Raw genomic sequence first — 13765 nt, 5'->3', positions numbered from 1 at the left:
CAGACCACCTAAGCCACGCCTCCAGCCCAACCCATGGACACACCCCCACCCTCACCCATATGAGAAAACAGCTCGCCCCGCTTGGGGATCAATCAAAGGAACCTGTTACTTGTTTTCACTCCCTTCTGCAGCCACAGAAGCCCCAAAAGAGACTTGCCTGAATTTCTTATCTGGCTTCTGATCAATCTCTATTGAAAGCCAAGAACCCTGGTAGGTATCACTCCCACCTCCCCATTGCAGATGCACCCCTAGAGCAGAGAACAATCAGATTCAGGGCCTCAGAGTGCCTCCCACCTCAAAGGGGTGTGAGGGTGTGGGATAAAAGGGGAAGCATGAATTTATGGAAGAAACTCATGCAGAGCCTGAGGTCGGTTCAGGAAGAAGCTGGCTTCCTCCTGTCACTGGTGAGTTAAGCATCCTTGACAACTCAAAACACCTTTCAGACTAAGAAGTCCCTGGACTCCAAGAAAGAGGAGTGCTCACAAGACCTGGAAATGAAGGAAGAACCTATACATAAGACAGAACAGCTTTAGAAAACTGTAAACTGAGCAAAGTTTGGCTCTCACCCACTGAAGCCTGTGTCTCCTCTTAGCACTTTCCTCCCAGAGGTCCAGGGCTCTTGTGTGGATTCAATCACAGAAGCGATGGGTTAGGACTCCCCTGTACAAAAGAATTGGGAATTCATGTGAACAAAGGAAAACAAAATAGAAAACCAAAGAAAAGAGGGATGCTGAGAGAGAGTTCAGCCTGCGGTTCAGCTCCAGAGGTGAAAGTTCTCAGGCTCTGAAAGACTCCCTTCTCTAAACAAGGAATGGAATGGAATTCCACTGCTGGAGTTGCATTCTTTTAGCTTCTGACTTTAATCTCATTAAAATACAGATCTCTTTGGAGAGAAAATAGCTCAGGCTTTAAACCGTTGTCAGCCATTTGCTCTTCTTTGTGAAAGCTTTGTCACTAGAAAGTATGATAATTAGTAATTAGTCTTTTTTCTTTTTTTTTTTTTTTTTTTTTTGGCTGTGCCACGCTTCTTGCGGGATGGGCAGTGAGAGCACAGAGTCCTACCCACTGGACCGCCAGGGAATTCCCCGGAAGTGTGATAATTAATAACATAAATACATGAAGAGGATGAGGAAATGGGACATCACTGAGGGCAAAATGGCATTTGGGCAAGTGGCACAAGGGAGTGGGCGGAGCACAGACTTTGGAGTCAGAAAGACCTGGTTCAAAATCTTGATTCTATTACCTACTAACTGTTACCTTGGGCTAATTATTTCACTCCTTTGAAACTCAACCACCTTCTTTGTGATGTATATATATAAATACCCATCTCCATGCCTTTGATCATTGCATCCTCTCTGTCTTGAATGCCCGTATATTCTTTGCCATTTGCCTGGCTATCTTCTATGTAGGCTCTATGTCACCTGTGTGACCTCCTCAGGAGGACTGGATTGGGGTGTCTGAGTCCTACAGCATCCACCCACATAGAGCAGAGGCTGCATCAATTGTAACCCTTGCTATTCTCCAGTGTGACTTTTCCCTCTGAATGTCTCCACTGGAGTGAGAGGCCTTAAGACCCAGGGTCTGTGTCTTATTCACCAGTGAACCTCCAGTGCTTAGGAAACTTGAAAAGATCAGGGAGAGGGACCTGAAGAGCTCTCACCTAGGAGAGATGGAGACATTGCGCTTGGGTGGGCCAGAGGAGAAACAGGGCCCTCTGTGGGAGGCTGTTCTTCTGCCATAGAGAGAAACAATACAGGCAGGGCAGACAGAGAGAGACGGGCAGCCACACCACTTCTCCTGTCTCCAAACCAGCTTCCTAACCTGGGGCAGAAGCCTGAATGGAGAAAAGGCAGAAATTGTGACTCTGCTATTAGACAAAGTTGAATTCAAGGTCAAAAGCATTGTGTGAGGGCAGAAGCAGTCACTTCATAATGATGAAGGCTACAATCCACAGTGCAGATAATACTGTCATGAGCCGCTGGGAATCAAATAACAAAGCATCAACATTTGTAAAGTAAAACCACAGGAAATACAGAGAGAAACTGACAAAAATATAAGACTAATAGAAGGTTTTAATATACCTCTTTAGATCTCCAATGATCGAGTATATGAAGATAAATAAGGATATAAAATATATGAACTATATAATTAAATTTAAGTTTTTCCAAGTTGCTATGGTGCATTTATAAAAATTACCATCTTTTAGGCATAAATTCCAAGAAGCTGTTATAATGCAGACTATATTCTAAGGTTGCAATACAATAAAACAATAAATAAATAGAGAGCAAAAATATAGACATGCCAAACACTTGGAAATTAGGGGGAAAACATCACTCAGTTAACTATTGGGTCAAAGATAATAGATAAATTGCAATTGTCAAATATCTAAAAAATAAAATAATAACATCACAAATTAGAACTGGGATACATTCTAATTGTACCCACAGGGAGATTCATAACTTTAAACACTTAAACACAAAAATAAACAAGAATGAATATAAATTAAATAAGCATTCAACATAGAAAGTTAAAAGGGAAAGAAAAAAAAGAAGTTCAAGGAAAAACAATGAACTTGTGATCAAAAATTAATAGAATTAAAGATTTTAAGATCAGGTTCTTTAGAGAAAAAAATCAACACAACTAATACGTTATTAGGTAGCCTAATCAAGAATGAAAGAAAGTGCAAAGTTATAAATGAATAAAGAAAACAAATATGCCTGAAAAATTCAAAGATATATAAGAAACATTTTGCCCAACACCGTATTAGTAACTTTGAAAATACGAATGGAATATATGATTTTTTTATTTTTTTTTTTGCGGTACGCGGGCCTCTCACTGCTGTGGCCTCTCCCATTGCGGAGCACAGGCTCCAGATGCACAGGCTCAGCGGCCATGGCTCACGGGCCCAGCCGCTCTGCGGCATGTGGGATCTTCCCACACCGGGGCACGAACCCCTGTCCCCTGCATCGGCAGGCGGACTCTCAACACCCGCGCCACCAGGGAAGCCTGGAATATATGATTTTTAAAAGAAAATATAAATTACCAAAACTGCCAAATTAAGGAGAAAACCATGGTAGAAACTAAAAAATACGTCAAAGAGCTATCCCATCAAGATCTCACATCTGCCCAAAATACTACAGTCAGATGATTTTACTAATGAATTCTAGCAAATATTTGAGGGGCAGATAATCCTCATTTTTTTCCAAAATTGTTCTAAAGTAGGTCCAGAGGAAGGGGATAAACTCTCTACCACCAGGTGAAAGAACTCACAGTTTCACATTTTAAGGAGAGCATATAGGATGGGAGATATTGTCATGTCCATAATTGGAAAATACAGTCTCACTTTCATACCCACAATTCTGGTCTCCTTCATAGTACCTGAGCTGTCCTTCAAAGCTCTAAAAAATAGACCTTTGACTGTTATGAGAACACCACAGAAAAAGTATACCTGATGCTGTCTTGCTGTATTTACTGCCCTATATCCTTCTGGTTGAAGCTGAAGTCAACTGTGCCTGCTGAAGTCAGGTGAGTATAATTGTCCGTTTGAGCCTAAGACCACCAAGACAGGCTTTGTCCTTCACAAGTGTCTTTAAGTTCTTGTTCTACTCCTCTTGAAGAAATCCAAATTAGAAACTGTGGACATACGTACTCAAAAAAAGATACATACTCGAAGAAAAATGGCATGGCCGTACTGAAAAACTTGGTGAATTTGTGTGCAAGTATATATTTTATGGTAAAATTAAAAGTTTAAGGTACAGGAATTCTGCTTCTGTAACAAGAGTAGCTTATATCAGATAAACGTTCCCACAGATATCAGTTATAAACTCTGGACAAACTTGGGGAAAATCTAATCTACCTGGAAGCATTAAAGAGCAATCAAAACAGGTAGATACTGGAGGAGCTTGATAAAAGGGGGCAGCGCTGGATATTAGTTCATGCAGATTTTCATCAGCAGGCTTTCCCCAATCCATACAAAGTGGGGCTGGAAGTCAAGCAAACATCCACAGTTCTGCAGCTTTAAGGACTCAGAGGATGGACTACATGGCTGCCGGGGTGGCTGGAGACTCAGGGGGCTACAGAGGTAAAGCCTACAATCTGCATGTAAAGCCAACCCAAATCCTCAGCTGACCCGTGAATTACACACACATGGAAGAAAATACCTGGAGCCTTGGCAGAAAGCAACCATCAAAAGGCAGAAAGAGGGGCTTCCCTGGTGGCGCAGTGGTTGAGAATCCACCTGCCAATGCAGGGGACACGGGTTCGTGCCCCGGTCCGGGAAGATCCCACATGCCGCAGAGCAGCTAGGCCCGTGAGCCATGGCCACTGAGCCTGCGCGTTCGGAGCCTGTGCTCCACAATGGGAGAGGCCACAACAGTGAGAGGCACGCGTACCGCAAAAAAAAAAAAAAAGGAAGAAACAGCTGAATGCATATTTCAGCTGTTGCCCATCATAGAAGAGACAGAGTTTGGAGTTTGAGTGCAACCAAGAAAACTCCTTCCTAAAATGAAAATCACTAATCTTTGGAGGAAAATAAGAAAATCTAGAGTTTCAATCATGTGTCGTCCATAATGTTCAGTATACAATTATATCTTACCAGACAATATGAGGAAACAGGAAAATGTGAACCATAGCTAAGAAAAAAAAAAAATCAGTCAATATCATCTGACTCTGAGATGACCCTGGAATTACCAGTTAAGGGCTTTAAAGCCATTATTATATTTTCAAACACTTAAAGGTAAATATAAAAATAGATGGACAGAGGAGGATCCTCTGCAGAGAAATGGAAACTATGTAAAAGAGCCAAATAGAAAATTAAAAACTAAAAAGTATAATATCTGACATGAAACTTTTCTGGATAGGCTTAACGGTAAATTCGGAATAGCAGAAGAAAGAGTCATTGAACTTGAAAGAGATCAGTATCAGTTTTCCAATGTGAAGAGCATGGAGAACAAGGAATTTTTTTTAATGAAAGGGTCACAGTGTCCTATGGGACAATAACAAGCAACTGCAGTCCCAGAAGGAGAGGAGAGGCACAATGGGGAAGAAAAGGACATTTGAAAAAATGATGGCAGAACTTTTTTTTGAAATTTGGTTAACATCAATTTATAGATCCTGAGGCTCAGAGAAACCAAAACAAAACAAATACTAAGAAAATCAGAGCTAGGCATGCCATGGTCAAACTGCTGAATTCCAAAGATAGGTGAAAATCTCAAAAGCAGTCACAGAAAACAACACACTAGATTAAGGGGGAAAATGTATGAATAATGGCCAGTTCTCTTTAAAAACAACCAAGATCAAAGTACAAAAAAGTGGTATCTTTAAAGTGCTGAAAGGAAAAACTCAGAATTCTATAGCCTGTGGAAAATATTCCCCCCCAAAATAAAAGTGAATAAAGACATTTTTAGATAAACTAAGATTGAGAACATTTGCTGTCATAAGAATAATACTTCAAGAAATGCTAAATGAAGTTCTTCCGACTAAAAGGAACTGATATCAGATAGAAATTCAAATCTACACAGAAAGGCTGAAGAGAACTGAAATAAAGATGTGTGTAAATACAAGATATTATACAAATCTTAATTCCTTTAAAAGACACATGACTAAAACCAAAAACATAACACCGTTTTCCAGGCTTTTAACATATGTAAATATAATATATAAGAATAGGGTTTCCCTGGTGGCGCAGTGGTTGAGAGTCCACCTGCCGATGCAGGGGACATGGGTTTGTGCCCCGGTCCGGGAAGATCCCACATGCCGCGGAGTGGCTGGGCCCGTGAGCCATGGCCGCTGAGCCTGCGCGTCCGGAGCCTGTGCTCTGCAACGGGAGAGGCCACAACAGAGAGAGGTCCGTGTACCACAAAAAAAAAAAAAAAAAAAAAAAAAGAATAGCACAAAGGACTGGGGATAAAATAGAACAAAACTGTTATAATAATCTTACTAAAGAACTTAAGTATAATACTAAAAACTATTTGATTAACCCAAAAAAAGATAAGAAAGAGAGAACAAAGGATAAAAACAACAGATGGGGCAAATAGAAAACAATAAGATACAACAATTAAATCCAACTTCAATAATTGCATTAAATATAAATGGACTAAGAAAATACAACAAACTAGTGAATATAACAAAAAAGAAGCAGCCTCAAAAATACAGAGAACAAACTAGTGGTTACCAGTGGGAAAGGGAAGGGGGGAGGGGCTATATAGGGGTAAAGGATTAAGAGGTACTAACTATTAGGTATAAAATAAGCTACAAGGATATATTGTACAGCACAGGGAATATAGCAAATATTTTATAATAACTATAAATGGAGTATAACCTTTAAAATTGTGAATCACTATATTGTATGCCTGTACCTTATATAACATTAAACATCAACTATACCTCAATTTTTAAAAAGCCAGAGGTTGTCAGACTGAATAAAAAAGCAAGAACCAACTATATGCTGTCAACATGAGATGAACTTTAAATATAAAGGAAAAATGAGTTAAAAGCAAAAAAATACTCAAATACTGAATACTGACCTGAAAAAGACATCAAATACTGAATATTTAAAAATTGGTGGTTAATTAATATGACGGAATCATATTTTTAAAAATACCTATTACAGGGACCTCCCTGGTGGCGCACTGGTTAAGAATTCGCCTGCCAATGCAAGGGACACAGGTTTGAGCCCTGGTCCGGGAAGATCGCACGTGCCACAGAGCAACTAAGCCTGTGAGCCACAGCCAATGAGCCCACAGGTTGTAACTACTGAAGCTCGCGTGCCTAGAGCCTGTGCTCAGCAGCAAGTGAAGCCACTGCAATGAGAAGGCCGCGCACCACAACAAAGAGTAGCCCCCGCTCACCGCGCAGCTAGAGAAAGCCCACATGCAGCAACAAAGACCCAACACAGCCAAAAATAAAAATAAGTAAATAAATATACCTATTACAGAAAAAAGAGAGCTAAAAGAACCAATTCATTAGGTACTAATATATGTGTATGTGCCTAATATCTGAGCTTCCAAAATAAAGCAAAATCTGACAGAACTAAAGAAATAAATAGATAAAACCACAAACATAGTTGGAAATTTTCAACACACCTCTCTGAGTAATTTATAGAAGAACTAGTCAAAAAAATCACTAAAAATACAGATGATAAGAACATTATCAAGTGCCTTGGACTAATTAATATTTATAGACAACTGAAGAATGAACATGGGATGTTCTCCAATCTAGACCTTATGTTGGATCATATAAGGCTTAAGACATTTCAAAAAATTGAAATCTTACAGAGTACATTCTTGACTACCATACAATAAAAAATAAGAATAGAAATGAATAAAATTGAAAACAAATAGTAAGTAACATCAATAAAACCAAGGTTTTTTTATTAATAAATTTAAAAATCCCTAGTAAGAATGACAAGAAAAAATAGAAACAAATACAAAATGCCAATTTCAGAAATTGAAGCGCAAACATCACCACAAATCTTGTAAATACTAAATAATAAGCGATTATGAATATTATGCCAATATATTCAACAAGTTAAAAACATAGATAAGTTCCTTTAGAAACACAACCTACCAAAACTGACAAGACTTAATATATAATATAGATAGCCCTGTAACTATCAGAGACATTGAATCTGTATTAAAAAAAAAAATTTCCTGCATTGAAAACTCAAAGGATAGATGGTCTCATTTGTGAATTAAGAACATTTTTTAAAATACCATTTGATTGTCTCAATAAAAGCAGAAAATTATTTGATAAAGTAACATCCATTAATAATTTTAAAACTATGAACAGAAGGAATTTATAAAAGGAATATAATTTTAAAACTACAATCAATATCAATAAAACTACAGTCAACATCACTCTCAAGGGTAAAAGATAGAATAATTTTCCCCTATGATTGGGAACAAAGCAAGCATGTCCACTATCACCACCTCTGTTCAGCATTGAACTGGAATTCCCAGCCATTACAATAAGTAAGAAAAAATATGGAAAGGAAAAAGTAAAGTATTTATGCACAGATGACATGATGGTGTAGAAAATCTTAAGAAATCTACAATGAAATTATTAGGATTAATAAGTGAATTTAGCAAGTTCATAGCATACGAATTCAATACACTAAAATTAAGTTCAGCAGAAAACAAATGGAAAATGAAATTTAAATTTTCAGTTACAGTGCAGTCAACAAACTTATTCTTTCAGGAATAAAGTTAGCATAAGACGTGCAATACCATCGCCATTTTAATGGCTCCATTATTTTAATGGAAATAATGGGATCTGGAAATAGCAGAGAGACCAGGTGGTAGAAATTAATCACCAGGAACAAGGCTGGTGTAACCAGCATGCTGGGAAACTTAGATACAGTCGCTATCAAAGTTTTGACTCCATGGGACTTTGGGCAATGGATAATTGATCACAGCATGCCTCGGACTGAAAAAGGTTGACAACCTACTGAAGAATTAATGTATCTAGATAGCTGCAAGTACTCTAGGTTGGGCAGGATGAAGCATGATGAATCAACTCACAGAAGGTTAGAGCCTACATTGATTCAGAGACAGTGGCTAAAGGTTTGGCTATAAGGTCAGTGTTTTGAAAGAAAAGAATTGGTGACCAGGAAGTCTGGAGGGAAATTGTGTGGATGGACCTCTAAAAATGGACATAACATCTGGATATGTGTATCTATCTGATTGCTCATTCAAAGGAGGTTGTTATTATCAGGGGGACAAAATAGAATCTGTTGATGTCAGTCAACCTCTTGCCCCAGTCACCACAGTGCTTGCTCAACGAGCTCCTGAATGTAGCGACAGGGATGGAGACTATACGTGAGCTTAAAATGGACCTCCCCCACCAATTCTAACCTGCCTAACCACTGCTGAGTGGTGACCTGCCAATAGCAGAGATCAATGCTGGAAGCCCAACCTGGCACCACTCCCTGGGGAGCCATCCAGTCACCTGGTGGTACAGTGATTACCGTGCCGCCCTTCCATCCTAGAGGAGCAACGGTCTGACTTCACTGAAATAGGTCCTTCTACTGAATATGGACCAGCCCTACTGAGCGCACAGCCATCCGTGAACTTAAATGTTTATTCACTGTCTCATTACCCCTCACAACACTGCTTCTGACCAAATAACTCATTTTCACGGCAAAAGAAGTACAGCACCGGCTCACACTCATGGAATTCCAATCCGTCCTGCCACCTACCCCATCACCTAGAAGCAACTGGACTCAGAATCAGAGAACAGCCTTCTGAGGACTCAGCACAGAGCCAGCTGGGAAACAATACCTTGCAAGATTGGGGTACCCTCCTAAAGGGTGTTTTTGAACCTATATCCAATATATGGTAGTTTTCCCTAGAGCTAGTGTACATGTGTCTGAGAATCACAAAGTGAAAATAGGAGTAGCCCTTCTCATGATTACACCTGACAATCCACTTGCAGAATTTTTACTTGCTGTCTCTATACCTTTGGGCTCTACTATTTTTACAAGTCTTAGATCCAAGAGGGAAGTCTTGCCACTGGATGACTTGCCACTGGAAGTCCTTTGAATTGAAAGTCAAGATTGAGAGCTGGTCAAGTTGGACTCTGCGTGCTAGTGATCCAACAAGCAAAGAAGTGGATTACTCTTCTGCCTGGGATGATTAACCCTAACTATTGAGGGGAAATTTGGTTGCTACAGGGAGTGTTGATGGCTGGAACCCAACTGCTGAACCCTTTCTACCCAGTGAAGACAGGATTTGCCGGGGGGCAAGGATTCAGATTGTTCAAGTAGATGACATTGACCAGTTACTGTTAAGCTAACTCAGGGCAGTCATAAAATGAGAGTTCTGAATAATAAGGCTAATGTTCCCTGTCATATAATTAGCACGAGAGACATATGAGGTTTGGAATGTAGCTTGGAGCTAATACAAATTAAATAGGTTGTTTACTTAATCCAATCAGGAAACTACTTATTTTCCTGTGGAATTCAAAAATCTTTTACTGTGAATTAAACATGTGAATATGTCATAGAAAAAAAAATGTGTCTACCATTTGGGAGTATAAATGTCCCCCAAATTGGTTAATGAATAAAAATCAACCAAAATGATTTCATAAGAAGAAAGTAATACGTTGAAGAACCTTGTTCCCAACCCTGAGATATAGCTCCTGTCTTAGTCCATTCACACTGCCACAGGCAGAGTGGCTTAAACAAAAAAAAATTATCTTGTCACAGTTCTGGAGGCTGGGAAGTTCAAAATCAAGGTACAGATTTGGGATCTGGTGAGGACTCATTCCTGGTTTATCGATGGAAGTCTTCTTGCTGGGTTCCCACATGGCAGAAGGGGCAAAGAAATCTTTGGGTCTCTTTTTGCAGTACACGGGCCTCTCACTGTTGTGGCCTCTCCCGTTGCGGAGCACAGGCTCCGGACGCACAGGCCCAGCGGCCATGGCTCACGGGCCCAGCCGCTCCGCGGCATGTGGGATCTTCCCGGACCGGAGCACGAACCCGTGTCCCCTGCATCGGCAGGCGGACTCTCAACCACTGTGCCACCAGGGAAGCCCTGCGTCTCTTTTTTAAGGCCACTAATCCCACTCATGAGAGCTCCACTCTCATGATCTAATCACCTCCCAAAGACCCCATTTCCAAATACCATCCCACTGGAGATTAGGTTTCCACAGATGAACTTTGGCGGGCACACAAATATTCAGTCTAGAGCAGTTCCAAACTGACTCTGTTTCCTTGAGTCTTACTGCATATTGACTCAAGAGCTTCCCAAGAACTAGAGATCTCCCAAACTGAACTGAAATGGGCTTCCTCAGACAGAAGGCAGAAGCTTCCCAACACCAGAGAAGTACGAGGAAAGGCTGAGGGTGCCTGAGTCGAGGTTGCTGGTGGAGTGTTGCTGTATCAACAGTGGCTGGAGCAGTTGACCGTCAGGTCTGTTCCAATCCTGCTGGTATGACCCTCTTATCAGATGCTCGAGCCAGCTGCCAGCCCTCTTCTCCCCTCACCTCTTCTGCTCCCAAAGTGTGCTAACCGCTAATAAGATTTAGTACTGAGACAAACAGGTGGTAGGTTGTGGTCTGGACATCTAATACCTTGGTTGGAAGCAGGTGCATGGAAATAGCTTTCCTTATCCCAAGCTGTCATATTACTTTTATTTACCACAGGGTTGCTGCTTATGGACGGCAGCCTCTAGAGAATCCTAAAAGTGATTTCTCACATGCCAGACATGGCGAGAGACTCTGCAGCATCTCACTGATATATAAAAATGACCCATAAATTGGGTCCTCCTATGGTATCCTTCCCATTTCACAGATGAACAAACAGCAACTTTGAGAAAGTGATTTTATCCGAAGCCACATAGCTAATTAGTAACCACACTGGAACTTGAACCCAACCAGACTGACTCCAAAGCCCCCAACTGGAGTGTGCTGAGGCTGCTGGTCCAAGGACTACACTTGGCGTTCAAGTCACATCTCTATTCTGCCTCCCAATAGAGTGGGTCACTATTGAGCACCTACTAGAGCCAGGCATGGCAGAGGATGCCCTATAGCCTTTACTCCCTTAATTCCCACAACCGGCCTATGAGGTAGATATTATAATTCCCATTTAACCAAAGAGAAAAATGAGGCATTGAGAGCTAAAGTGCTTACCCCAAGTAAGACAGATCTAAGGGGCAGACAGAACTCACACCCAGATCTGGCCAACCCCCAAATTATCCTCTTTACCCTTCACCAGGTTACTCTGATCCGCCTGTCCCCATGGGAACTGGCAGGTTCATTTACAGTGCAGTAGCTCGTGGATCAAGAAATGAAATATTCTCCCAGCAAATTAGGAGGCCACAGCCAATAATGATTCCAGAAGAAATATTACTACAAACTGTGGCACAATCCTGTGCTTTTGACAATTCTCTGAGGAGAAGATGCATTATGTTAGTTTATCACTTTAAATCAATTCTCAACAAGCTGTTTACCTACCAGTTTGTATCTGTGGAGACTGTTTTTGTAACATCAGATAAATGAGCAATTAGAGACATTAAAAGGCTCTTAAATGTGGTGGAGCTTATAAACCTGAACTCCCAGGGACGGTAAATGTCACATCAAATGTCTTCAGCACTCATTTCCTGTCTACCCTTTGTTTCAACAGCTGTGATATGGCACTCCTTATCCTAGTCGGAGGACACCTGCCTTCCAGCAGGATGTAATGGGAAAATTGGGGACCTGGGATATAGGTCGCTTGGATTCTAGACCCAGCTGTTCTTGGATGACCTCGACCAAGTCAACATTTCTCTCAGTTATTTGTAAATAAAATGAGAGGGTTGAAACTAGAATATTGTTACGAGCTCTCCAGGCTCCAACATGAATGACTTCACGAATCTATGACTATGAATAGCTTCATTCTTTACAATCCTAGGCAGGATCCTAAACACGGGCAAGTTTAGCCCTCAATTAATATTAGTTATCATTGTCATCATCATTATTATTTGATGAAGTAAAAAATTCTATTTGTAGCAAAACAAGCAGAACCATTGTCTAAAATTCCACCGTTAGAGATTCATTTCTTTGGAGTTAGAGGGCTTTAAAATATCTCAGACAGGAGAAATGCTGTAAGACAATGGGTTATTTTTAAGAAGCAGGAATCTTCTTGCTTTTAACTAAAACTCTTTAATGAGCCCCTCTATACAAACCATAGATATTGAATTTTCTGGATAAAGTGGGCAATGAAGCAGAGGCAGGGGGAATGGGTGGGAATACCTGGGAGTTCCTCCATTTAGGATTTCCTGCACCCTCACATGGCCCCAAGGCACTGCCTCCAAAACCTAGGATTCATTGGACAACCATTCAAAACATTTCTTTAAGCCACTACCAGCTCACATTCTTCAAGGATTAAAGAACCGCTAGAGATTAAGATGAGTGATGGGGAATGGAGAACAGTGGGGTGGGTGTAGAGGATGCCAGTCTTATCTCAGTCATCTCCCACCTGGGTCACAGCCACAACTTCCTAACCACTTCCCCACCCATCCACAGTGTCCTATCAACATAGCCACTCTGCCCAGAACCACTGATACCTGATAAAAGCCAAAGTCCTTCACGGGCCTCCAAGGGCTGCATGATCTGGGCCTGATCCCATCTGACTTCAGCTGCTGGTTCACTCCACATACTCTCTGCTGCAGCCATGCTGCCTTCCTGCTGCTCCTGGAAAATCTCAAGCACATTCCTGCCAAGGTGCCTTTGCACTGGTTGTCCCCTCTATTTGGGACACCCTTCTTTTCTCCAGATATCTACATGGCTCACTCCCTACCTCCTTCAAACCTTCTCTCCAGTGTCCCCTTCTCAACAAGGTTCCCTATTTAACACTGCAGGCTGCTCAACCCCTTGGACACTTCAATCTCCCTTCCTGTTCTGTAAATCCATGTTAAAGTCCCAACCCCCAATAACTCCAAATCTGACCTTATTTGGAAATAGGGTCATGGTCAGTGTAATTAGTTAAGATGAGGTCATCCTGGAGTAGGGTGGCCTCTAATATGACTGGTCTCCTTATAAAAAGGTAAAATTTGGACATTGAGACACACATGCAGAGAGGGAGAATGTCACGTGAAGACTGAAGTTAAGATGCCACAGGAACTACCAGGGAACTACCAGAAGCTAGGAGAGGTGCCTGGTACAAATCCTCCCCTAGAGCCTGCAGGGGAGCCTGGTCTCGATCCCAGACCTCCAGCCCCCAGACCTGTGAGACAATACATTTCTGCTGTTTATGCCACCCAGTCTGTGATATTTTGTTCAGCAGCCC

Source organism: Stenella coeruleoalba (genome assembly GCF_951394435.1).
Source record: "Stenella coeruleoalba genome assembly, chromosome: 5".
Classification (NCBI taxonomy): domain Eukaryota; kingdom Metazoa; phylum Chordata; class Mammalia; order Artiodactyla; family Delphinidae; genus Stenella; species Stenella coeruleoalba.
The sequence above is the reverse complement of the archived record's forward strand: the minus strand, read 5'-3'. Positions refer to the sequence as shown.